Raw genomic sequence first — 23,534 nt, 5'->3', positions numbered from 1 at the left:
ACTACTGTTTTACAAATGGGAAAAATATTTTGCCTACCTTGCCCGAAAGGTCAGTCATTTTTATCCTTAAAAAGATGACCGGAATAAAAGATTCACAGTAACCCATGACCCTGAATTGATATGCCTCTAAACAAAGGGCAAAAAGCTTAAGTGTTAACGCTGTCCCCCCCCCAATCACCTCAAACTCTCCGTTGCTCCTCATATTGTGTCTGGACCCTCCTTAGGGCAGCTATGCAGGGATACAGTATTTCATTAGTTCTGGGTCAGCAGAGGGATAATTCCGCAATGCTTCAAAGACTCATGTCTGCAGAAGGCACTGGGTAGCCATTCAAAGCAAGGGTCCTGTTTACAAGAGCAGCTATGCACTCAAGCACCTGTTAATATGACTTCTTTTAACAACTGCTTTTTTCAAAAGAACTGTGACTAATAGCAGGCACTTGTCAAGCGATTCAATAGCCGCCCGGGCAGGGAAGGCTGCCCCATTGACAGGTGTGTGCCAAAAGAGCTACTTAAGGTTATTGACAGGTGCCTCCTGAATGCATTTCTTTTGTACATTGTTTCCACATCAACAACAACAAAAGATGAAAAAACAAAAGGGTATGTTTACATTTCAAAGGTACACTGGTATTTATATATTTTTGTGCCACAATTTTGTACTGAATTTTAAAAAAAATACTTTTTATATATAATTATATACAATTTATTGATATTCAATAAAAAGGGTAATTTATAATTTGGTTTTGTGCACTTTCTTCGCTGTACATTTGTTTACCCATTTGCCATGATTCAGGAATTGGCAGGTGTGAGTAGCACTCTACAAATGATTTGCAACTAACATCAAATACTTTGATTGGGATGCTAGGAGCTTATTCCAGAATATCAGTGGATCCATTGGACAGTGTTGGGAATCACTGCTCACTTTTGCCTCCCATCCCAGCCAATAGGCTGCTTCCCAGTGTATGCCTGTGAAGGAATGCGGTGAAAGATTGTCCAAATTTTGTAAGTGAGATAACAATTGCACTTAAGATATAATATAAATCAAAGGAACCAGATTTGTAGCAAAACGTACTGTTGACCTATGTGTTGTTTCCTGATTAGCTACATCTCCCTAGGATTTCAGACAGGAATCTTTGCCAACCCTATTTGGAAGTGGTTACGAGTGAACTTGTAATCTTACCTATCAAGATTTATCATCAAGCTGAGTGGGGTGGGGTGCACTTTAGGTCTTTCAACAACTCTCTTCCCCTGAATTTTTAGCCCTATTCTCTGATTTTTGTTTTTCATTTTACATTTTCATGAAAACCAGAGGCACTGTGGGCCAGATCTAATACTCGGCTTCAAATGCAAAAACTTACTTGCAGTGCAGGATTACTTGATTACTACTCAAGTTTCCTGGAAGACCAACCACCTCTCTAGCCTCTATAAATCTTTGTCAGACAAATTGTTTACAAGGAAACTCTTCCTTAGCTGGGTAGGTCTCAATAATACATTCCAGATCTACCTCCCCCCACATACACCAGTTAAATCATGGAAGAGAGCAGACAGACCTGATGTTTGGTGGATCAGTCTGAGGCTAAGGGTGCCAACAATTCAGCTTCCAGCATCACAAAATGAGGCATTAGGACTGGAAAAGGGACAGTGGGACAGTAAATTCCCTCTTCCTCTGAAATGGCCAACCTAAATCCCAATATGTCATGTTCCTGTCCCTATTCCTCCCTCAACCTCCTGTGGCCTCTTTGGCTTCTTCCAAGCCTGGGCAATCTACATTACAGCCACTCCCCTTAGCCATCTACGGTATCTCACCATTGTGTGATGATCTGGCTAATTGATTGATAGCTTTTCTAACTTGTCCCCTAATTGTCTTCATCCTCCTAAAATCCCCTATCCAAAATGACCATTTTATCCAACCTCATGTCATCTCTTTCCACCACCCACTTTCTCTAGCTGGCACTCAGTCCTTTGAGAACATTCCCTCCATGCAGTCTAGAAGGTCAGTCTTAACCTCTTGTTGAGTAAAGTTTGAACTGTGGCCACCTTGGTGCTCTCTGAGCTTGGTTGTTTTCCTACAGACATTTCGTTGGTAAACTAGGTAACATTTAATGTTGTAAGCTGCCCAGAGTTAATTCAAAGCAAGATGGGCAGCAAAAGAAGAAAAAATAATAACATCATCAGCACCATCAGCTTGAATTCTGTATCCAAGTTTAAGGTCACAAACTGCATATGGTTCCCAAGCACTGTAGCTCCAAGATTTTTCTAGTTCATTCATATCAGGTGACCAGTGTTTTTAAGTTTCTGTTTCTGTATCATCACTTCAAGGGAGAAATCAATTGGTATTTAGTCCACAATTGAATTAGCTTGTTCTTTCAGTCTATAGTACTCTTAGTAAGTACTGGACCTCCAGATCCATAATACTAAAGTGTCAATCTTCTTTTTTTCTCAATGCCAGTCTTTCACAGCTATGCAAATACCACTAAGAAAACCTGCACTTAACTATTCTGATCCCTGCTGTCACATAACTATCTTTAACCTTTTGTAATGCTATCTAAAATTGTCATTAATATTTCTCTTTATTTTTCCAGTATGTGGCTCATCTATCTATTCTTGAGCCTAAGAAACTAAATGATGTACCATCTTAACTTCTTTGTTGTGAACTGTAAGTTCAGTAAACACATTGGTCAACAATATATTTTAGCTATTTAAAATTAACACAGAGTTTTCACTTTCACTGTTTACTTTCAAAACCACCAAAACGATAGTAATGATAGGTGGGAATGACTTTGGGAGACAGGAAGAAGAGACGATGCTGAGAGAACAATAGGATAAGAGGTAGCACAGCCCACGGTTGCATAGTGGGTAGAGAAAGAGGTTGAGAAGGGACTCTTCCCTAAGTTCTCAGACTGTAAAGGTGACAATGAGAGAATTCTGCTTGCAACATTCTGTTAATGTAGCTTTATAATAAAGTAGCATTACCTTATCTGACCGGGTCTTCTATCTGGTAAGACTGGCATTAGCTTCTTCTACAGTTCACTGAACTAGACAGTGTGGCTTCTTGAAGAGTGAAAATTCTTTGTGCTTTGCCTCAACAGTAGACCACCAAGGCCATTGCTATTTCACTGAGAAATATATATGTGTCATTAGTTGACTGCAGTTTGAAGGACTTACATATTTGCTTGATGAAATGGATACTTGTTGCATTGCTCCAATTGTAACTTGTCTACATAAAATGGCTGCTGATGAATAATTTATGATTCTCTGTTGGTGGGCTTTCTGCAGCTCCAATTCTCCTACTTTACAGAGTGCAACCAATCAGGTGTACAAGCTTGAGTTACACTAGTCTCTCTTTTTGCAAGGGAGGTCTAAATGTTTGGCTGGAATTCTCTCCCTAGGACTTTAATGGGAGAAATATTAAATCAGTGCTTTGAGAGTTACTTAATCAGGTCATCAGAAGCCAAATCATGAATTTTCCCTGGGGTTCCTTTTGTGAATATGGGGATTTCTGCAATTATGAAATGGCTAGTCAGAAAGTACTTCTTCCAAACATCACAATTTAAAAGTCTGAGCCAAACTTCTACTGGCTGTCTTCCCACTGACTTATGAGAGAAAGATTAGGATGGGGAGGGAAGGAGAAAAAGAAAGTAGTATTGTTTTGTCCATTCATCCCAAAGGTCCATCTAGTTCAACATTCAGCCTCCATCAGGGGATAGCCAAGTATCCTTGGAAAGGACCTTATACCAACCGTGGAGATAGTGTAGTATTTCTCTTTTCCCAGAAGGAAGCAGAAAGAGGTCTTCTCCCTCTTCTGCTGGATCTTTACCAAGATAATTTTAGGTTTCTCAGTTGTTTGGGTATGTGTGTGTCCTCCAAGATAAACAGAAGGACTGTTTTGACGACGATTAAACTGAAAGTCTATCTCAACTATACTTAGAGACCTTCTACATCAAAAGATGGCTAGTACTGTTCTTGTCTGTCCTCACTACACTGTAGGCTTTTTAGAACTCAATGGCTTGACTAACTCAGAAAGTTATTCAACTTAGCTTCCACTTAAGAACAAACACTGAGAATATAGGTTTGTCATATTTCCCTTGCAAGGCAGGATAGCTTTTTGTTGGCAGGAACTGCACTTTTTTCTCCACTTCTGTGGTTCATCTTCCAGACGTTCACCATTAAATAAAGGGATTATTTTGTCATTTCCCCAACAATGGCTGACTGGCTTTTTCATTTTTTTCATTCCTCCTCATAAATAGATAACCCAGAAAAATGAAGAGTAGGAATAAGAGGTTGGCTACTTCCTATTTTGGGTTCTTTTCCATAGGCTGGCTGGATATTATACTCCAAGCAGCCTTTACACATAATTATGTGGAAGCACAAAACCATTTGTGTGTGTCTGAGTAATGAAACCAATCACATAGAAGGGAAATATGGATATGACTGGATTTCAAGCTGTGTCTAACACAATTGTTCTGAGAAACTTATAAATCTGGCTGGATATCATAAATCTTTCCAATCATTTCAAGCTTGCAAGAATACTATAAAACTTCAACTGACAAAATAAAGAGCTAGTTCGATAGATTGGGGGAAGGTGTTTTATTTGTTTTTTTTTATTATAAGATGGCTCTTACTGCTATTCCTGTTTAAGCTAATTGCATTGATGCACCAAGGAGCATGGGTGCATTATAAGTTGAAGCAATATAAAGTGCATGTTCAAATGGAAGATGATGTTTTATAAAACAGATTGACAGATTGAATGGGCTGGATCACAGCAGTATTTTTGGGATCAGGCTTGGGGAAAGAAAGGGCCCGGGGAGATCAGGAGGAGCCATATGATTAGTTCCTTGTGTGATCCTCTGCAAAGGATCATTTATTTTATTTTTTTATTTTAATTCCATTTATATCCCGCCCTTCTCCGAAGACTCAGGGCGGCTTACAAGCTTAGCAGTAGCCTTCATTCTATGTATATGCCTGCTTATTAGGGCTTTCGCCCCCCCCAAGCGGCATTATTACAAAGCCAGCTTATTGCCCCCAACAATCTGGGTCCTCATTTTACCTACCTCGGAAGGATGGAAGGCTGAGTCAACCTTGTCAGTGTTAACTAAGCTCAGATTTCTATCAACTTAACTGCAGGTACCACAAATCCCAGCCCCACATCTTCCAGAAAGACCACAGGAGATGGTTTGTTGTTACTTCAAATGCTCTTGATCCTCTGCCAACATTCTCCTTAGCTCAGAACTGCTTTATGTTGGTCTGAGAAAAGCTGTTGATGCTTCCCCTTTTCTCCCTTTCTCATCCTGCCACCAATCCTGTATTTCTGGTCACTGCAGGACATATGATACAACCTCTCAGCTTCCAAAGGAGGAATTCCTAAAAACTGCACTTTTCTCACTAAGGTCTTTCTTCCCAAACCTCTTCGAGAGTCTCACGCCCCTCCATCTTTCAAAGGCAATGGTTCTATATACAAAGACCCTGCTTGCATTTCTCACCCTAAATATGTGAGCATTGTATCTTTTTTTTTTTGTAATGAACCCTTAAGGGCTGTAGAGACAGAGACTCTGCTCTGCAAGTCTCCCATGCCTAAATGCCTCCCATGCCTTCATTTCCCATGCTGGAAATGAAGCTGGCTGAAGACATTTAGATTTAACACCTTCCTTTGCTTTGGCCACAATGATGGCTTGATGTGAAGGAAGGAAGGAAGGAAGGAAGGAAGGAAGGAAGGAAGGAAGGAAGGAAGGAAGGAAGGAAGGAAGGAAGGAAGGAAGGAAGGAAGGACCACTGTTTTACCTTTTCTCCTGTTGTCTTGCTAGATCTATTTTGCCTGCTTAAAAATAAAAAGAGAAAATTAGATCTACCCTTGCACTCTTCCAACATCAAATTTGTAAAAACCCAACAATGCAGCTTTTTTACCACCCCACTCGTGAACACTTGGAGGGTAAGTGGTGTCCCCGCCCCAACTTCAGTGGATAGTTGGAGTGGCAGGATTTGCATAAAAGGAATTCAAGCAAAGCTCACAAACTCGATAGCGTGTCCTGAGCGCTATGACAGAAAACATTACTTTGGGATCAGAGCCAGAAAACACAGGCAGGGGTTACATTCGCTGCTGGATGGAAATGGGTTAAGTATAATGTATGAATTCCCTGCCCTTCAGAAATGGTGGGTGGTTTGTTCATGCTGGAATCAGCTGAAAATGCAGATCTGTCTTTAGGAGCCAAAAAGAGAAAATTCAAGGGAGTGTTTGGGAAGGAACTTGCTTCCCATTGGCCAAAGAGATGGGTGGGAAAAAAAATTGAGGATTTCTCCCCTTTCCCCAGTTCTCTTAACTATAGAAAGCCGCTTGGAACATATCTAACAAAATAAAGCACGAGTGCCATAGAATTTCCTTGAAAATAATACAACATCCCTCCCCTCCACCAAAATGCTTAACTTTTAAAATGGGAAAGTTCTTGAAATATTTGGTAGACGCATTAATTTTAAATTCAGGGTGATCCTCTTTGGGTGTAAACACATGGAACTTGCGTATGTTAAGCTGCCAGCCGGGTTCCTGGATTTTTATCGGTGGGAAAGCAAGGAGAAACTTAGCAAATGAAATATTGCTTACTGTCCAAGGTGGACCAAGAAAAATAACATCTGATGTAGTAGCTTTATATTTCAGTGGAACTGTTGAAGGAAGAAGAAGAAAAGGAGGAAGATAAACATGGCAATTTTTCCCTCATGGGAAACTTACTTATTTAAGCCAACCCAGTGATTATTATTTTTTTTAGAGAAAGAGAAGAAAAACAGCCTTAAGTATATATTTCCCATCCATTCTGTGTACCCAGGGCTCCAGACTGGTTTTCTTGCATAAAGCAAAGCTCTGGCTAAGATGTAGGATTGAGTTTCTTATACCTTTACTACTAAAGTGAAGTGGAGAATTGATATATACGGAGTTCTCCTCGCCCGTACCTTTCCTCCTGTGAAACAGGAAAAGTTGTATATCTTAGAATTCCTATGCTGCACATCTATGAAAGGTACACAAGTTGTTATATCTTCAGGTCACCTACCTCTGGCCTTCATACTTTAGTCTGCCACTGAACAGTATACAGAGCCTTACCTATTGTTGATTTAACCCAGAAATACAAAGTACATTTTCTGGTCATCGTATTGGTTGTTATTCTCTAACCTAGATTGGGGGACACACAAATAAGAAAAAAAAGGGGGGGGGGCAGCACCTCAATATAACAGTTTTTAACTAAAACAAAATTCTGGACAAACATTTTTTTTTCTCTCTCTCTCTCTTTTAAATGGAATACTGTGAAATTGTCTTTCATTTGTTTCACAAACAAGCCTGGTAAAATAAAGCAATGAGTCACAGAACACATTTCCTCTATACAAGCTGGTGACAAGAAGATTTGAAAGATTCCCCCCCCCTACCATTATTCCCAGCTCAGTGAGCTAGGGAGCAGGTGCAGGTAAAAGCTTAACTTTGGCTATAAGTTGTGCACCGACAGACGTTTGGGGAAGATGATGGGGAGGGAGCCAGGAAAGGCTTCATCCATTAACAGCTGGCCATAAGAAGTCAAGATCACAAACAGAGTGCAGGTGTAGCTGTTTGGCCAGCTCTGAAAAGAGGAAAATAAACCATCATTCCAAATTAATTTTTAATCAGCCAACAGCGCATTATGGCCTAGATCTGCTAAGGACAACACTTTCCATTACAATGAGGAACTGAGCAAATATGAACAGAGAGAATTACTGATAATGGAGTAGGTAGAAGGATCACAGATCAAATCCCACCATGATGGATTTATGAAGTTTGAACATTTGCTTTACACCAAAACATGGCAGGGGAGAAAGATTATTCTGCTATGTTTTTTTTCCAGGTATTGAGTGATGAGAAGGCAGAGCCTACTCTTTTTAAGGCAGGGGTGTCAAACGGCCAGCCCGCGGGCCAGATGCGTCATGGCGAAACTGCATCCACCCCATTGCCAGCAATAGAAAAAAAGTCTTGATACGTCGCAACACATCACATGACATTGCGAGTTTGACACCCCTGTTTTAAGGTATTTACTTTAAAGAGATTTTCAACAGGTGCATTTTTCTTCCAACTGTGCACTACCAGCTATACTTGCTCAAGAGAATAACCATGAACTTTGCTGCAGGGATAAGACTGTTCTGTGTTGAGCCATCGATTGGAACTAGTCTCTTTAATAGCAAACAATTAGCAAGAGATTGTGTTGAATTCCAAGCCTTGTTGCTGCCACTCCAGATGTATTTGAGTTTCAATTTTCATAAACCATTAGTGCCAAAGTTCAGATGTGGGAGTTATTGACCACCAGCCTGTGAAAATTGACTTCACAGGTCAGCGAAAGAATTGGCTACCTATGAATCCTTTCTTAGTACTAGTGTGTTTCTTGTGAAAGTGAGGATTTGTGCATGTCTCTCATTGACATATTGCTACTGGGGATATAAGAACTTTCTCTCCATCTGCTGCAGATGGACTTTAGTTTTTGTTCATGCAGCCACAAAGCTTACAGAATGAAACTTGCCATGTCACTTTCAGCCAAGCAAACTACAGGGTTGTCAAGAGAGAAATGAGGATAACCCCCCCCCCCAATAATACTAATTATTATGTCGTGAGCTCTGATGAGCAGGAACGAGAACACGCAGATGAGTACAAACAAACTCATACTTTATTTAAGCAGAAACTGTACTGAGAGATTGGAGTCACCCTGCTTCAATATATAGCCAGGCCCTATGGTATTAACCAATCGGATTGAAGCTATACTTGCCACCCAAAGTTGACCAATGGCAGGACCGGAGACGTCCTGTCTGGGTTGCTGGAGAACCGTTAGTTCTCCAGCAATGCACGTGGTGATATTCCAAAAGCTCAGTACATAACACTAATAATGATAAATTTGCAAGAATTACCATTTGTTTACAAGCAAGAACTTGTGGACCATAAAATAGAGAAATTAATAGAAAATGAAGAAGCTAAAGTGCTTTGGGACTTCAGAATTCATACCAACAGGCACCTGCCAGATAACACCCCAGACTTAACAGTTATTGACAAAGTATGGATAGTGGATGTGGCAGCACCTGGAGATAGCAGAATAGAAGAGAAAGGACTAGAAAAGATAACAAAATACAAGTACCTACAAATAGAGAATAACTGTGCAAAAGAAAGCAAAGTTAGTACTAATAGTAATAAGTGCCTTGGCTGCAATGCCAAAACAACTGAAGCACCACTTGAACACCATTGGCATTGACAAACCACCATCAGTCAATTGAAAAAAGGCATCTTTACTCAGAACAGTTTACATCCTGTGATGAGACCTTTAATACCATCAAAGATCCCCATCTGCCAATCCCAGACCCTTGGGAAGGAATCTATAAATGGATAAAAATGCAAAATCCAGTCTGATGATCTGGCTATGTGACAAACCATGACAAATGATAATAATATAACTGTAGTCTGAAAGCATTGCTTTGTAACAATGGTTTAAGTCATCAGACTATAAACTAAAAAGAAAAAAAAACCTAGTTCACAGTACAAAGTAACTCACCCACATTTTTAAAAAATGCATAGTTATATACTAGAAAAGGTCAAAAGATCAAAAATAATATAGTGCACAAATATCCATAGAAACTACTTGTACCTGAGACAAACCATACCTAGAATAGGACCAAGTGCACTAATATCCAATTGTCATTGCAGTAGTACAAAATTAAGCCATTATCCTGGAAACTTGCACCACTGCTATACTAAGCATTGTAGTTTTTAATAAGGAGGTGAATTAGCTTTACTTCCAAGGATGGTAAATAGTCATTTCATCCTCATTCTTTTGAGAGCTAACATAGGGTAGCAATGAAAACATTGTACTAGGTCCAAAAGATAAAGGTTTACATTTCCTTTCAGTCACAAAGTTCATTCCATGGCACTGCCTCATTGCTTTCACAATATTTTTGTAAAGACAAAATAAATGAAAAAGAATAATGGGTGCTCTGTGAAGTATAGATAGAAGAAAATCAATACTGTAAGTCACTGTTGCACTGGAACTGCGTCACTGAATCACTTCTACATCCTCTACCAATGCCTGTGTGTAAGACCAATGTGTTTAACATCCAAAATAAGCAATCTAACTAAAAATAAAGGTTATATTTACAAGACAGACCATAGTTAAATAAACCATGGTTCATTTAAATGACTCAGTTTTTGGGTTCCCACAAGGACTGAGCTCAGTTCATATGATATATGTAGTATTTGATTGGCTAATTCTACATTTAGGCAGGAAAAATCAAATGCACAGGTATAGTATAGGTGGTACCTTGCTCAATAGTAGTAACTGTGAGAGGGATCTTGGAGTCCTAGTACACAATCACTTCAATATGAGCCAGCAGTGTGCTGCAGCTGCCAAAAAAAGCCAACACAGTGCTAGGCTGCATTAACAGAGGGATAGAATCAAGATCAAGTGAAGTACTAATACCACTTTACAATGCTTTGGTAAGGCCACACCTGGAATACTGCATCCAGTTTTGGTCACCACGATGTAAAAAGATGTCGAGACTCTAGAAAGGGTACAGAGAAGAGCAACAAAGATGATTGGGGGACTGGAGGTTAAAACATATAGGGAACGGTTGCTGGAATTGGGTATGTGTAGTTTAACGAAGAGAAGAGTGAGGGGTGACATGATAGCAGTGTTCCAATATCTCAGGGGCTGCCACAAAGAAGAGGGAGTCAAGCTATTCTCCAAAGACCTGAAAGTAGGACAAGAAGCAATGGATGGAAACTAGTTAAGGAGAGAAGCAACCTAGAACTAAGGAGAAACTTCCTGACAGTTAGAACAATTAACCAGTGGAACAACCTGCCTCCAGAGGTGGTGAATGCTCCAACACTGGAGGTTTTTAAGAAGAGACTGGACAGCCATTTGCCTGAAATGGTATAGGGTTTCCTGCCTGAGCAGGGGGTTGGACTAGATGACCTCCCAGGTCTCTTCCAACAACTTCAACTTCTTCTTCTTCTTCTTCTTCTTCTTCTTCTTCTTCTTCTTCTTCTTCTTCTTCTTCTTCTTCTTCTTCTTCTTCTTCTTCTTCTTCTTCTTCTTCTTCTTCTTCTTCTTCTTCTTCTTCTTCTTCTTCTTCTTCTTCTTCTTATTATTATTATTATTATTATTATTATTATTTATTAGCCAAAGATGACTACTAGGAGTATCTGTAGGTGATTCAAAAAACAAAATGAAATAAACACAACCATTCCATGGTTTTGTGCAGATCTTGGTGTGCACGTGAGTCACCCCTCATGTGGGAGCTGCATTGGTTGCCAATTTGCTTCTGGGTGCAATTCAAGGTACTGGTTGTCATCATAAAAGCCCTTCATGGCTTGGGGCCAGGTTATCTAAGGCATCGTCTCTTGCCGGTCACGTCCACCCGACCCACTAGAGCAGGAAGGCAAGGAATGTTGCAGGTCCCATCCCCTGAGGAGGTACATCTGGCGGGACCCAGAAGAAGGGCCTTCTTTGTTGTGGCTCCCTCCCTTTGGAATATTATCCCTTCAGGATTTAGACAGCTCCCCACTTTGACACTGTTTCATAAGGCCCTGAAGACTTGCTTTTGCCAGTGGGCCTGGGGAATCCAGAGTGGGACAGAGCCCATCAAATGGTTTGACTGTGTGTTGTCATGGGGGGGGGCAGATTTTTATTTTTTATTTTTTTCTATACTATGTTTTATTGCTTGGAGGCAAATGAGCAACTAGGTGGCTATATAAATTTATTTTCTAAATAAATAAATAAACCATTCAAAGCTCCATCCTTTTAAAACTGCTCCATGATGTATACAAAAAGGGATGGCTCCTACTACTTTCTGTTAGCTCTATAGCAGTGATGTCAAACCTTTTAGAGACCAAGTGCCCAAACTGCAACCCAAAACCCACTTATGTATCGTTGGGTGCTGGGTGGGCGTGGCCCATTGAGTGGGGGTGGCCCATTGGGTGGGCGTGGCTGCGGTGGTAACGGCAGACTGGGTGAGATTAAAAAGTTTAATCAATCAATGTCAATTTCGCGAGATCTTTTTTTTCCTGCGAGAAGTTGAAATTTATTTATTGAACCTTTTCTCTTTTTTTTGCACACAGCAGCAGAGGCCTAAAGCAAAAAAAGTTTTATAAAACCCAGCTGAAGGCCTAAGACTGGGGGGATGGCGTGCGTGTCCACAAAGAGGGTTCTGTGTGCCACCTGTGGCATGCGTGCCATAGGTTCGCCACCACGGCTCTATAGTATCAACATGATTGGAAAGTGGGAACTGTGTAAGCAAAATCTGGATTCACTATTCGTGAAGCATGCTGGATGAGTTTGCCTTCATCACTTTTTCTCAGCATAACCTATAACAAAAATGTTACTTGGAAGATACAAGGAAAAATCACATTTGTTGCCTTGAGAGCAGTTATAAATGATTTAAAAATACCTTAAGGAAAAAACCTGCTAGTTTTTCTGGCAATAAATGATATCCTTATTTATTCTTCAAAGCCCATATATCAAAGTAGGAAACCTCTTAAATCTGTTCTTGATTTCAGTAAACCCTGTAGAGTTGAGTACTTCACTTAAACTTGACAGATGTGTGTGTGTCCAGAATGAAGTGGATTTTTTTTTTGGCTGTATTTTCCTTTGTAAAAGGAAATGGGGAGAATTTGGAATGCTTGTTCTCCTCTTTTAACTACATTTAAACCTCCACTACAAACATTGTGTGTTTTTCATCAGGAAATGTCAAGAAAGTACACTACTGGTTTTCAGCCCCTAAACTTGGGGGTATTTGAAAAATGGGGTTCATACTGGGACCTTAAATTTCCCATCTAAACAGATTTCTAAAGCAGCTAGCAATGACCACAGAGTTTTAAAGGTGGGAGAGAAAAAGAAACTCAATGAAATAGTTCCCAGCACCTAGTCTATTCCTCATCTGTTCTTTGCTTTGCCCCATTTTAGTATTTTTTTTTTGTCCTTCCATTTGACAACAATTTCCATTGAGTCTTTTAGCAACTTATTCTTTTCCAAGCTCGTGAACCTTTAGGAGCTGCTCAGAGTAGACATCGCTTTTGACTAAAACTTTAAAAATTTGCCATTATGCTTAACAGAAAAAAGAAAAACAGTCAGAAGAATCAGAAAAGTTCTTGCAAAGGAGACTTGGTGAAAAAAGGCTCATTTTCTGAAGATTTAGGGTGAAGATGGCAAAATTAGGACATTCTTTCTAGTGTTTTCTTGAGTACTCCTCAAATTCTTTGTTGGGACAGGCTGTTGCCCAGCCTTACAATGAGTAACAGTCTGTCTCTCTTCTTCATGGATTTTGTAATGCCTGAGACAGTTTGCTCCGTTGTCCTAAAGTGACTGTTTAGGAAATGAAAATAGGAAGAACTGGTTGGGAGGTTCTATCAAGGAGGATCTCCCTATCATATACCCTTGACCAAAGCCAGAACTTGGTCATCTTCTTCACTGAACATATGGCTTTGGGAGAGACACCCTTGGAGCAGTGAAGAAGGAAGGGGACATGTGCCTAACCAGCCAGAGCAGCCAAATCAACCATAGCAATAAATAGGGTGACAGAAGGTACAGCCAGATCAACATTCAGGGCTGCCCACAAAATATGGTAAAAAAAGCAAGTGGCCACAACAGAGCAACATACCATTGGTTTTTTATGTTTGTGCATACTATGGTGGGTGCTTTGGCTTTTTAAAAAAATATCTTGTGGATATGTCAGGGAGGGAGGGAAGGAAGGAAGCAAGGAAGGCTATACAAAGGGACCTCCTTAGTATTAATACTCAACATATTCTTCATTTCCCACATTTCTACCCTTGCAACAAATAACAATTACAAATCTGGCTGAAGAGATATCTGGCTGAAGAGATCTTCATTGTTAGTTTTTTGAAAATGGAAATAGTCTTAAATAGAATTCTTCTCAGGAAGTACTCCATAACTGAAAAAGTATCAGAGAAAATGGAGACATTTTTCAACTCCTTGAAACAGCTGCTTTACCGGGATAAAAAAAAATCACATGGACATAGATGGTATTCCCACAAAGCCTGTCATTAACTTGCTTTAGCATGGGTCTGGACTGTGTTACTGCCTGTTCAGCTCCATCACACAGCACATACAGATAGCATTTGGGATTTTGTCAGTGGTGGGATTCAGCCAGTTCACACCTGTTTGGCAGAACCGGTAACTAATTTTTTGTTGCCCAGGCCCAGAATGGACTTCTGGAAATGGCATCCACACAGAGAACTGGTTGTTCACATATTTGAATCCCACCATTGGATTTTGTCCAGCTGAAACTCGTCTTACCCAAGGACCTTAAGCACGAAAAAGATGCTACCATTCATATACAGTAATACTGTATATGTGTCAGGATGCTCTAGCCTAGCCAATAATTTTCCTATTTTTTGGGCAAAAGATTATTGATTGTTGGGTGGAAGCAAAGAGTTGCAGTTTCTGGCCTCTATACACTGACATCTATTGGTTGTCTGGATTTGTAGAGATGCCACTGCTTGTTAAATGTTGTTGAAAAGCCAGATTATAGAAAGAAGAGTTAGGAGCACATAAAGGATTGCTTCTGATGTGTGGAAAGATATATTCTGCCATTCCAGGGCATCAATCCTTCTGCAGGTCAATAGATCAATATCCTGTTAAAATTCAGCCAATCAAGCTGCAGCAGAAGCCAAGGTTCTAGACTCACCTACATTCTGACATTGGACCTCCCAAGTCAGTTGACTATGAGCCATTCATTGACATGGGCTATCATTACAAGGCTCTTCTTTGTGAGGTTCTGGGAAGGAATGTTAGGAAAACATCACTTCTACCCAGAAATAACTGAAGTTGACTGGGCAGTTTCAGGAGACGGCTGGGAATGAGATGGAAACTTCATTATGTCCTCTACAAATGATTACAAGTGAGTCACACACATGGCAAGCAGGACTTGGTCAGAATGGCTTCTGGAGGCTTCAGAAATGGCAATGTGGAGTTGTACACAGCCAGGAGAGTTGCCTACTCCTGATTTAGAGTTTTAAAGATAAAAGTGTCTTAAATTGCAACGACTACCCAAGTGGTCTTTCAATAAGATCTCTTTTTTCCCCTGCTTGTTGTAGCATTCTTCTACAACAGAAGCTCCCAACACTCTTCAACTTATCCAAAATATCCCGCACAGAATAATCACTACATTTTGACAATGATATAGGGAAGCCTCACTGAACTTTCTAAAGCTGAGGGAGATCCTTTATGATTCCTCTCGATTCTCCTGCGATCCTAGATGGAATCTAGCCGCAATCTGCGTAATTTAAAAATCAGAGAGGCCAGGTGGTGGTTCATTGAAATGCCATCTTTATTTTATTCTTTAAAACACCTGCTCCTCTTTGCACCATCAGGGGAAAGTTACAGGAATTGTGAAGTGCGATTTTCAACATGAAACGACAACATAAACATATAAGGGAAACCCTGTAGTGTGGGAGGATATTTCTGCTCAGGGCTCATCTTGCTCCATGCGTTGCATGGAATTCTTCTCATTTCTCCCCACATGTTTTGCAACAGGCAGCTTTCCATGATCATGGAGCATGGTTAGTAACCATGATTATTCACAGAGAATAATAATAATAATAATAATAATAATAATAATAATAATAATAATAATAATAATAATAACGATGATGATGATGATGGTGGTGGTGGTGGTGGCTGCAACAATGCAACTGAAACCCCACCTGCTTTTTATGGAAATCCTTGTCAGTCTTCAATAGCAGTTTCCCCTCCCTCCCCCTCCCCCGCTGCCCCGCTGTATTTTGAGTATTTGGGGAGAGAGGGAAGAGGATGGACCTTAATATCCACCCACCTTCATACAAAGCTTTGCCTTCTCCATGACTTCCTAGTGGCAGATCTCCCTTCTTTTCATGAAAGCTGTTCAAAAAAAAAAAAAAACACACAACCAATCTGAAAGCCAAACCCTCCACCACAGCTCCTCTGTTCTTAGAACTCATTTCATCGGACCCATACTTGGTGACTGTGTTTGCACCAGCTGAGTTTGATTCCTGTTAAAGTGTTTCTGTTGCTACTCTGGGGTGCTGCTTATTTAAATAACTTAGCCTGCTGTGAAAATCCAGTTCAGTTGGATAGTTTTTCGGGTCTGTATATTGTGCACGTCTAAAAGTTGAGTTAAGTCAACAGGTGAGATAAGATGCCTCCACAGGGGTTAGGCTGAATCTCAAAGTGACCTCACCAAACAATGGCGGAGCACTTTCTACCCTTAAAAATGAAAGCGTGGCTCCTTTTTCCCTATCCATCCATTTTTTCAACTTTCAGCCAGATACTCAATATAGGTACAATGGGAATTGAGGAGATGTGGATTTTTTGTGTAAAGATTATTTGCAAACATTGGGGTTTCTTTTGAATGGCCAATGCCTTTCTCTAGCATGTGAATATGGTTTTAGCTTGGGGCAATTTCAAGGAGTAAAAAAAAAATCCCCAACTCAATCTCCATTAAAATGGATCAGGGTTTCACGGTTAGGGTTGCAGCTGCTATTGTGATGTTTTTACCACAAACAACCCTCCCACGGATACCCATAATTTTAGCTATACCTAGTAAAAATGAAAAAAAAAGCTCAGATCTTAACCTTTTTGCACCTTTAGCTGTTTGTTTCTTCTTTTCTTGTTTATTTTTTGCTCTATTTTAGTTTGTATTAATCGTGTTTAAACTTTTCGATAAAATTATACCGAAAAAACTTGGATCAGTACAACAAAGAATAATAAAAGAAGCATAAATGAATAACTTTCCAGAACTTTTAGTTAATAATAATAATGATAACGATGATGATGATGATGATGATGATGATGATGATGATGATGGAAGGGATTTTGGAGGTCATCTAGTCCAACCCCCTGCTCAGACAGGTAACCCTATACCATTTCAGACAAATGGCTGTCCAGACTCTTCTTTAAAACTTCCCGTGTTGGAGCATTCACCACTTCTGGAGGCAGGTTGTTCCACTGGTTAATTGTTCTAACTGTCAGGAAGTTTCTCCTTAGTTCTAGGTTGCTTCTCTCCTTGACTAGTTTCCATCCGTTGCTTCTTGTCCTGCCTTTGGGCGCTTTGGAGAATAGCTTGACTCCCTCTTCTTTGTGGCAGCCCCTGAGATATTGGAACACTGCTATCATGTCCCCCCTCATCCTTCTCTTCATTAAATGAGACATACCCAATTCCAGCAACCGTTCCCTATATGTTTTAGCCTCCAGTGCCCTGATCATCTTTGTTGCTCTTCTCTGTCCTCTTTCTAGAGTCTCGACATCTAAATCAGTCTTGCCAATTAGGCATCTTCCAGAAATAATGGACTATATAATCCCTATAGAGGAATGCCTGTCCAATATGATGCATTGTGAATTGTAAACCAACACATCTGGTGGCCACTAAACTAGGGAAGGCTACTACAGGATGCTTCAGTTTGCATCACATAGTAGGAGTAAGCACAATGGAATGAAGTGAACAAGAAGAGAGCTTCAATAGTCAGGAAATTGTAGGGGATGAGCAAGTGTGTAGCCACAAAACTGTTCTCTCTTGGGAGCAATGTTGCCTTGACTCACCTTGTTCAAAGAAGAAGCTTCAGGTTAAAATATCAAAGGCCTGCTGGCATAGGTTTGCACCAATCTGCGGCAGAATCATTTGCAGCATGTGACACTTAGCAAAGTTAACAGAAATTAACTGAAAACAAGACCATAGACCCTATTCTTCTGTAAGAAGATTAATGGTGAAGCCCAATCCATCCTGCTACCCAGTGGAACAGTAACAGGCCCAGTTTTTCACCTGGCTGGAGATGATATTGCTTGGCAATAATTGTGTTGTATTTCCACACGCTGGAGATCTGCCTAAAAAAACCATCAGAATATAGTTTAAGCCTAGTATAGCATACACATTTATGAATTGCCTTCTGCTTTACTGGAGCTCAAGGTAGAGCAGTGGAAGGCCTGTTTTAACATTCCTCACTAAAACAGATCAAGTTTCACATGTGAGAAGATGGGAGTCTCTTAATTAATACAGGTCCCCCTTCACCACTGGATTTTCCAGGCAGAGTTATAGTGGCGACGCTTTGTCTGTTTCTTCCATAAAGAGGTTGGTGTTGAACTGTTCATCCCACTTGTTGACAATGTGCTAGAGGCACAAAGAGGCGAAAGGCAGTCTGGGGAAGTGGGGTGTGGAGTAGGAGCTGAGCAAGGCCCCTTTACAAAGGCCTTCTCCAGGTACCTGTGTTATATCATTACCTAATTAGCTTTTTTGGCAACTGTCCTCCCTTATGGAGACAGTTGCTGCCCACTTATTAAAAAGGGATCTGCAGTGAGAAAGGGGGTCTTTTCCAAGCATCTTGCCAAACGTGAGTGTGGAGATGTAAATGATTTAGGGTAAGGTTAGAAAAAATTAGTTTGAAGTAGGAAATCCAAAGCATCAGAAGGCAAGACAAGAATCAGTGAATAGAAACTAATCAAGGAGAGAACTAAGGAGAAATTTCCTAACAGTGAGAACAATCAACCAGTAGAATGGCTTGCCTTCAGACCAGTTAGTCAGAATAGTCCATTGAGTAAAGATGAGGGGAATTCTTGTGCTGCAGATCTGGGATATATATATACTTTGGAACAAACTTCCCTGAATGCATTCTAGAAGGAGATCCTAGTTAGTTGCTGGTAGCAAAAAATGAGCACTCTGGTGCATCTTCTCTGACTAACCCATTTTATGAAATGACAGAAGATTTTGTGAGCTGCGGGTTATGAAAGGGTATGCTTTTTAATGAAACTTGTTGGACGGTACTACCAGTCTGCTGATTTTAAATGTCCTTGTCGTGAATGAAAACATGGGGCAGATTTTCATTGCATGTCTGTTTCCCCTTCCATTTCTTTTAAGTAGAGTTTCTTTGTAAAACAAAATCCTTCTTATTCAGTTTGAGGGAAAAACAGAAGATTTTATTGAAATCCTCACCTTTATTACAAGAAGGCCAAGGGACGTACATGGGTGTACAATTTTCTTTCCAACGTCTGCAACTTCCCTCACTCCCATTCAATCCTAAAGCAAGGTTGATTCGGCCTTCCATCCTTCCGAGGTCAGTAAAATGAGGACCCAGATTGTTGGGAGCGATATGCTGACTCTGTAAACTGCTTAGAGAGGGCTGTAAAGCACTGTGAAGTGGTATATAAGTCTACATGCTATTACTAAGTGCTAGTACTAAATTCCCCAGGGGGTATTTTCAATTCAAGAAATGGAGTAATCAGGGGTGGTTACAATACAAGGCAATAACAGGGAGCAGCAGAATAACAGAAGACCTTGGAGGTCTTCTAGTCCAACCCTCTGCTCAGGCATATACCATTTCAGACAAATGGCTGTCCAATCTCTTCTTAAAAACTTCCAGTGTTGGAGCACCCACAGCTTCTGGAGGCAAGTTGTGCCAACTATTCTTTACATCAGCCCTCTGCTACAATATGCTCAAAAATGTCTTTAAAAGAAATTCATACCTTTTCAAACATCCCAAGACTATAGAAGAAAAAAAACCAGAAATCTTCAGAGGAGGAAACACATGTTTAGGAAACAAAGACAAACTTCGGTACAGTATTATTTTCAGAAGGCTTGGAACAGCAGAACAAAACCCCATGGATCAAACTTGCTTTATTTGGCAGTCTATGGCAAGGGTGTCCAACCTTGGCAAATTTAAGACTGTGGACTTTAATTTCAAAACTTCCACAAATCTTAAAGTTGCCAAGGTTGGACACTCCTGGTCTATGGATTTTATAATCTGGGATTTGAAATACTACTACTGCTACTACTACTACTACTACTACTACTACTGCTGCTGCTGCTACTACTACTACTACTAATGATGATGAAGATGATGATGCAGGTGCTTGTCTGTTTGAAAACTGCTCTGGGACTTCAGAATTCAAACTGACAAGCACCTGCAACATAACACCCTGGACTTAACAATTGTCAATAAGAAAGACAAAAAAGTCTGGATAGTGGATGTGGCAGTGCCTGGAGAGAGCAGAATAGATGAGAAAGAACTGGAGAAGATAACAAAATACAAAGACCTACAAATAGAAATAGAAAGACTATGGCAAAGGCAAGCAAGGGTAGTACCAATAGTAATAGGCACCTTGGGTGCAATGCCAAAACAACTGGAGCATCACTTGAACACCATTGGCATTGACAAATTCACCATTAGTCAATTGCAAAAGGCAGCCTTACTAGGAACTGCTTCCATCCTGCGACAATATCTGTAATACCATCAAACATCCACATCTGCCTATCCCAGGTCCTTGGTAAGGACTAGATAGGTAGACAAAAATGCCAAATCCAGTCTGAGCATCTGGCTGACTGTCTAGCCTCTGCTACCACATTAATGGTCCAATATCTTTATATAATGTTATAAGAAATTGTTGTTGTTGTTAGCTGCAAAGTCGTGTCTGACCCATCGCGACCCCATGGACAATGTTCTTCCAGGCCTTCCTGTCCTCTACCATCTTCTGGAGTCCATTTAAGTTCACGCCTACTGATTCAGTGACTCCATCCAGCCACCTCATTCTCTGTCGTCCCCTTCTTCTCTTGCCCTCAACCTTTCCTACCATTAGGCTCTTCTCCAGTGAGTCCTTCCTTCTCATTAGGTGGCTAAAGTATCTGAGTTTCAACTTCAGGATCTGGCTTTCTAAAGAGCAGTCAGGGTTGATCTCCTCTAGGACTGACTGGTTTGATCGCCTTGCAGTCCAAGGGACTCGCAGGAGTCTTCTCCAGTACCATAGTTCAAAGGCCTCAATTATAAGAAATATATTTCTTATAATTGAGTTATAAGACATACTGAGCTTTATTTTATCATTCTGGACTGTGGCTGACTTAAAGCCAATGTGAAAAGCAGTCCAGATCTGACCTGCCTCTCTCCTCTCTTCCCCTCTCCGCTCCTCTCCTCTTTTTTTTTTGCAGGGCAAATTAAATCCACAATCATTTTCTGTTGAAATGAAAGGCTGCATTTTCATAATATTGGCTACCTCTCTGTAGAAGGAAATCACTGCCTCATAAATATAAAATGTGGAGACAATGTGGGAGTAAGTTAGTACAAGGGCTCTGAGGCAGAGCAAATGGAGAGTGCAGTTCCCCAAGTTCTCCAAAAGAAACAGTTTGCTGTCCAAAGAGCAGCTTGCCCTGTGCTGAGAAAGGGCTTGATGTCCTTTGCATTAGATTATGTCAGAGGCTGTGGACCAGCCTTCCTCAACCAGATGCCTTGCAGATTGTTGGGATTTCAATTCCCATCAACTCTCAGTCAGCCTCATTAACCCCAAGCAAGGAGGTAGAATTCAAAGTGGTTGAAGTGGCTGAACACCCCGTTCATCAGCTTACTTCCTGTCTCCCAGGCTTCTTGTAAAATGTGTGATCAACCCCTTCCTAAAACTCCCAGAGTTGATAACCCTAACAGCAGGCAGGACCAGTTCCAAACATTTTATTAGGAGGCTCTAAAAGCTATATTATTTGTGCAGCATTCAGTTTTAATTCTAAAACAGTGGACCACAAACTTAGCAACTTTAAGTTTTGTGGACTTCAACTCCCAGAATTCCTCAACCAGAATTCTGGAAACTGAAGTCCACACTTCTCAAAGTTGCCAAGTTTGAGTAACATGCTCTAAAACAGGGGTGCCAAACTCGCTGCGTCATGTGACATGTCACGACGTATCGTGACTTTTTTCTCATTGCCAGAGCTGGGGTGGGTGTGGCCTCTGCATGATGCAACCGGCCTGCAGGCTGGAAGTTTGATATCCCTTTTCTAAAAGGTGCTTCAGAGCATACCAGGATGCAAATGTCTGCAAACTTTTCATGCAATTATCTTTCCCCCCCCCAAGATTTCAAAGCAGTTGGGCTGCATTCCTTGTCAGTGAGAACTGTTATATATTGAAATTGATATTGCTTCATTTCCGTTTGTTGTTGTATTGATGCCCTACTTTCATGAATTGTGGTCCACCAAGTTAAATGCATGGCACTCATCTGGTGTGGGGTTTTGAGAGTTGTCTAGTTTTTCTTCTTGTTAGGAATTAAAAGATCTAGGTATTTTGTAGGCATTAAAATAAGTCTGTGGCCTGAATTTTGACTACCAGTGTGGTAACAGGATCATAGCTTGTTTAGCCATGTTGTCAGAATGAGATGTGCCTTAAGCACCTATATTTCTCCTTCAGCTTAGTAGCTGAATCCAGCCATTGTGGCACACAAGTCATGGTTTATGGTGTAGCTATATGAGGGAATCAGGCACAGTGGCCTGTTTAAGAAACAATGGTTGAAGCAAATCATGGCTTAGTGCATGGATGAAGCCACAGCTCGGAGGTCAAGTGCATACATTGTTTGCATAAAGTCCCAAATTCTGTCTCTGGCCTCTCCATTCCACAAGATCAACAGAAAGACACTTTTGATGTAAACCCTGAAGAGATACTGTCACAGCCAAAATAGAGAACACTGGGCTAGGTTTGACAAAAAGGTAACTTGATGCATGCCTATGAATTAACATCAAAGCACTGATGAGGGGAAAGATGAGTAAGTTCCCATGAGGACTATGGAGGAAAAAAAGAGAACAAGCCTCCAGCCAGAGATTCTTTCCTTCAAAAAGAAAGATGGCTCTCAGACACTGCCAGCCTGGCTTCATGAGTCATAGCTGAGCCCGTCTAAACCTCAAGAATGTGCTTAAGAGAGGGTCAAGAAATCAGTAATGAAGTAAGTGATACAACTGGGAATGATAGTTTCAGGTCAAGTTCACTTAGGCTGGAGGGAAATTTTTGCAGCCTAATTTGAGGAAATGTGCTTATATATTACAGTTACAGCTTCTTCTTCTTCTTCTTTTTTTGGTAAGGCTCCTCTAATAGTTATTAGTCAGTGGGCATCTTATTTCTCATCCATCCATGGTAATTTGGAATGAGGTCACATGAAAAGAAGTTTGGGACAAAGGAGTAGTCTGGTTCCCATCAGCCTGCTATTCCTCATCTGGGATAGTCCATTTTATTTCCCCTCATCTGACTGATTTTCTCTTCCTCACCAATAGCATTCTATGGCCAATGAGCAAATGAGTGGTTCTCACTGAAATAGGATTTTTCTTGACTTGCTTAGAGAGTTATGTAGCCATTATGACTATGTGCTGAAAAAAACTGTATCCTTCATGAATTTATCTAATATTCAAGTTATCTAAATATCCAAGAATTATTGCATCTTGGGGCAGTAGTTTACAGTGAGATGCATTTTCTCCCATCTGCCCTGAGTGTCCCATCAAGATCACGCTTAGAATATTGCATCCAGTTTGGGTGACCATATTATAAAAAAAGATGTTGAGACCCTGGAAAGAGTGCAGAAAAGAGCAACCAAGATGATTAGGAGGCTGGAGGCTAAAAACCATATGAAGAACAGTTGCAGGAATTGGGTTTGTCTAGTCTAGTGAAAAGAAGGAATAGGGATGATATGATAGCAGTATTCCAATATTTGAGGAGCTAGGAGGTTGGACTAGAAGATCTCTAAGGCCCCTTCCAACTCTCTTATTCTGTTATTTTGTTA

The 23,534-nt window shown here is 40.5% G+C and overlaps 1 long non-coding RNA gene across 1 annotated transcript in view; it reads right to left on the bottom strand.

Moving 5' to 3' along the window:
- LOC310637163 overlaps positions 1–23,534 on the bottom strand; it is a 554,476-nt gene that overhangs the window by 266,122 nt on the left and 264,820 nt on the right. The gene's annotated exons all lie outside the window — the stretch shown is intronic.

This window comes from Vipera ursinii (assembly GCF_947247035.1).
Source record: "Vipera ursinii genome assembly, chromosome: 3".
NCBI lineage: Eukaryota > Metazoa > Chordata > Lepidosauria > Squamata > Viperidae > Vipera > Vipera ursinii.
Note: the sequence above shows the minus strand (reverse complement) of the source record. Positions and strands in the feature narration are given on the sequence as shown.